This window comes from Eucalyptus grandis, chromosome 7, assembly GCF_016545825.1.
Source record: "Eucalyptus grandis isolate ANBG69807.140 chromosome 7, ASM1654582v1, whole genome shotgun sequence".
Taxonomy (NCBI): Eukaryota; Viridiplantae; Streptophyta; class Magnoliopsida; order Myrtales; family Myrtaceae; genus Eucalyptus; species Eucalyptus grandis.
Window position 1 is genome coordinate 60,365,927 of NC_052618.1, and position 4,676 is coordinate 60,370,602.

The 4,676-nt window shown below is 40.3% G+C and overlaps 1 long non-coding RNA gene across 1 annotated transcript; it reads right to left on the reverse strand.

Annotated features, from left to right (window-relative positions):
• Window positions 1–4,676, reverse strand: LOC104454700. Its single transcript, XR_005553147.1, has 4 exons — window positions 1,124–4,676; window positions 831–1,010; window positions 292–470; window positions 1–184 (listed from the first exon to the last, which is right to left on the reverse strand). It is a non-coding gene; the product is annotated as an uncharacterized LOC104454700 (long non-coding RNA).

The window sequence follows — 4,676 nt, forward strand, 5'->3', positions numbered from 1 at the left end:
GCTATATATAACATATAGGAGGTTCTTCAACATTGAAACAATTTGTCCAGCCACATCACAAACACAGTAACAAACTCGCCATCTTTGTACAACTACCACAAAATTACTTTTCCATCGCTTTTCTGCAGCAGAGGGACACCTTTCATCCCAAGGTTCCTCAATAGGATGCTTTTCGAGGATTGTTCTGTAAAAGAGAGAACAACGAGTGAAGTCAATTTCCACCCAGAAGAACTACTAGGCACTTGAATGTGACCTTAAACAAAGAAGTGAAAAGGTTAAAAGGATAATCACCAGAGGGTTTGGCCTGTATCGATATCCAAGCATCATCCGCTTCTTATACTGCTCATATATATCATCATCTGGCGTCACCTCTCCCGGTTAATGTGGACCAACCCCCAAGTTGTTTGTCTTCACATCACCTGCCATAATTGGGTTGAAAATCCCACTTTTGGAGCTCCCCAGACCCCTCTCTGTTTTACAAGCCATAGCTTACAATCAGAAAGAATTCTCCATACAGGGTGTTAGACAGAACTAAGCAACCTATTGACCCCGTTATTCAGAAAGACATTCAGTAGACTCAGACCTATAGACATTCAAAATGTGAATTCAGTGCCAGAATTCACAATTGACCAACAAACTACTGAAACCACAATAAACAAAAAGCTGACTGTTTAGCAAAACCACAAAGCATACATCAGTAAAACCAAGTCTAAAGTAAGTAAGCTGTTTTAAGTTACGATGAGCATCCAACCAGATATAATGAATGGGTACAGAAAAATTCTATGGCATTAAAAAGAGTTGACAGTCATGGTAAGAGAGAGAGAAAGGACCTTCTTTCCATCCCATCTTAGACAGAAGTTTGTGGCCAACATTGTCGGCCTGAATTTTAGCCTTCTCAGCAGCCTCTCTAGTTGCTTTTTGTGCAGCTACATCATTACGGTTTGATACGAACTTTTCAAGCTCTTCTAGAGGAATGAAATCACCCATCTGATGACCCCTTTTTGCAGGAGCTATAATAGAAAACATAACATGAGCTGAAAATTAATAAAACCACGCAGAATAGACACTTCAAAGAAAATTACCCAGAGTTAGAAAACATTATGTTATAAGAGACAACACCAACCTTGGAGGGAAGCTGGTGGAGGCATCTCATCTTTTGACTGTTTAGGTTTCTCCTCCTTTCCTCTTAAGCAGCATTTTTCCTGTAAAATTACATCATTGCTACAGGATCTGCACTTGCCACACACGAGCAACGATCCAATTATTGTAAATGACTGTCTAGTTAAGCAAAGTAAAAGTACAAACCGGCAAAAGCAATTACCACAGGACGGATGACTCTGATACTACAAAGCTTGAAAAGAGGCAGAAAAACTTTCATCAATGCAAGGCTTACACTTCCCCAATGACAACACGAGAACAGGATAAACTGTATTTTGCACAATTTCCAATTTCTTTTTCTGCGGTAAGGAGAAAGCATAGTAATATCACAAAATGTAACCCGGTAGTGTTGACACCTCAAACAATAAAACACATAACTTTTCAACATAAGCCAAAATACAATTTTGTTTCGGTCTTAATCGTAGTTCTAAGAATAAGAAAATGACATTTCCAAAGTGACTATATATTTATATGCTCGAAAGGACCAACATCTTCCCAGTTAGAATCAAACTAAGTATAACTACCACTTTTCCTAGCTGATGTTGAATCAACCGACGCTCTTGGGTCATCCACGTCTTTTTTTTGGTAAAGAAATTTTTTTTGGTGAAGTTGGGTCATCCACATCTTCATTCAAAGCAGAGGTTGGAATCTGATAATTTGAGGCATGCTTAAGTGACCGTACGGGGGGAGGAGCAGACCTAGAAGCTGGAATGCTAGAACTACCTGTGCCAATAAGAAATTGAAGGAGCCACATAAGAAAACAACATAGACTATCGAGGGGACCCCAGAATGATGGAGAAATAGAGAGCTCAACATCAACTATGAAGTATAAGGGCTCATTCGTTTGGAATTCAGTTTTGAGTAAAAAGTACATCTTTTGCTTTCCCACCGTAAATTGAAATATTATCTTAATTTAAAAAGATTATAAAAAAACTATATGTTAATCTCAGATTATGAGTAAATACTCTAGCGCAGAAATCATAAATATACATGCACGATGTGCTACGTGCACAATATGCAAAGCATCCAAGTTTGTGATACTATACAAGATATGTTATTTTGTGATAAACGACCTATGGGAAGAAAATATCCTTTAGCCATACACCATATATGTCATGCCCTGAACCCCGGGCACGCGCAAAATCCCTCGGCAGTCGACTAAATTGCGATGTTCCCAGAACGCGTCGTCAACCCTTTCTTTTTTAGCACATGCGGAAGTGAAATTTAAACATATACCCGGACAACAACAAGCATGGGATAGAAAAGCAGGACAATCAAATTTCACCAATCACACTTTATATACAAGCCAAGTTAGTGCTACAAGTCTGTACACTAAAGGTCTACCCAAAAAGAACTACCGAGCAACCTATATTCCGGATCCCTTCGACACTGACTCGGAATCCTCCACGACACCCTCTGGTATCTCCAGACTAAGGACCTGAAAAATTGTAAACCGCGACGGGGTGAGAATAAATCTCAGCGAGTCAACACTCTAAATCCCGATTAGGACGAAAATTCACTCAAAGGCGTTCTAAACATACACCACTCAGAACTTACCTTGTCTCAACACCTTCCTGCACATTAGTGCATCTCATAGAACATAAGCATACAGTAAATGCATTCAATGACTGGAACACATCACATCACTCATCAAATATTCACAGAGGTCTCGATTATAGGGCCAAATCGTTATGACACGTCCCATTCCGTGCCACACAATTTTGTCCCATAATTAGATGCGAATATCCCATATCGGTGGTTCAATCCACACCCGTTATTCACTCTCAATATCCAAACTCAATATTCAAACTCAAGGCTCTAGAGGTGGCTCCCATGAAGTTACGTTATCGTGTAGTACTTAGCCCTCGACAATGCATGATAGTAATACAAACTCTAGAGGTGGCTCCTATGTGAATCAAGTCACGATGTATCATTTAGTCCTTGATTATAGTAAGCAACGGTACAAGGTTCTAGAGGTGGCTCACATGAGGTTTCGTTATCGTGTCGCACTTAGTCTTTTACTTGCTCACAACCCATTCGGTTTTCTCAACACAACACATATCACCCTTCAATAGCCATCCTTTGCCATGACTATAAACCATCATCATAGAACAACCAATCACATCTCATCCTGCACAAGTTCCAAGCATATCACAGGTTAACCACATCACCAAATATGCAATTTCTAGCAAGCAAAGCATCAAGAACAATCACAAACTACTACCGGTCCTAACCGGCAAAAATGGTCTACTCTGGCGTCTCCAAGTTTAAATCCATAAACCTAATCAAAAGAGTTTGAAAAATTTCCAAGTTGTACATGACACATAAATGAACGATTTTATTGCAGACACCTTGGCCCAGATTCTTCTGGATTAAGAGCAGTAAATCGCTCAAACTATTACAAAAACTAAGTCCGCGTCCAGAAAGTCTATTTTCCAAAATCAGTTTGGTTCAAGGTCTAAAACTTGTTCATTTGATCTGAAATTTGACTATGTTAAACTACAAGATGTAACAAACAACTTTTGTGAAGAAATCCTTTCAAAATTAAAACCCTAAGAGTTGACGAAAATCCATTGAATCCCAAAAGGTCACCAGTTCCAGAAAAACAGAGATTCTATTTTGTTTTTAACTAAGTTGAAATTATACTCTTTTAAATCCATAAGATCTTGGAAAAAATATATGTTACAACTGAAGATGTCTAAAACATTTTTTAAGGGTGAATCAATCTCAAAATCGCAGCACATTTCGATCCACAAAAATGGCAAACAGCAAGGGTTCAGAAACCAAATTTGAGAAAAATCCATTGAATTTGACTAATCCATCCTCATTCGTGCTAATCTCACCAATTAGATTAACACTAATTCATCTTAAGGTTAATATAACCAAACTAGATTAGCACTAATCCATCTTAGGGCTAATCTCACTTAGTACTAAATAATTAAGCTAATTAACACTAATCTAACCCCCTAAGTGTAATTAACAAACTTATTAGGGATTAGGGAGTTAACTAATTGGATTAGCGAGTAAACGGGTTCATGGCGACCGAGGCGCAACAACAGTGAGTTCCCGTGTTTACGATGACTCCAAAGGAGGCTCAGAAGAGGCTGAAAAAGCCTTGCAAACCTCACTGCTTGCTGTTGGCTTATGTTCTGTCTTTGCTTGGTTTTGGAGCTGCCGGTGGCTGGACCAAGCTGGCGGTGACGGGCTGAGGGGTTGAGGTGGAGGAGAGGCAAACGAACGGCGGTCAAGAGGTTGGATGCACGCAGATAGTGGGACGGTGTGAGGTGGATGGAGCTAGGCGATGGAGGACGGCGACGGGCGGTCTGGCCTAGGCTCGGTGGTTGCTTTGGTGGCTGAGTTTGGGCTGGTTTGGTGCTGGTCTTGGTCAGCGCAAGTTGGTTCTGGTTATGGGGCCTTGTAGCAAGGAAATGGAGAAGGAGAGGATGAAGAAGAGGAAGGAAGGAAGAAGAAGCAGAAGCTGGATAGAGGGAGAGGGGCTGGTCGAGTATGAGGGGAAG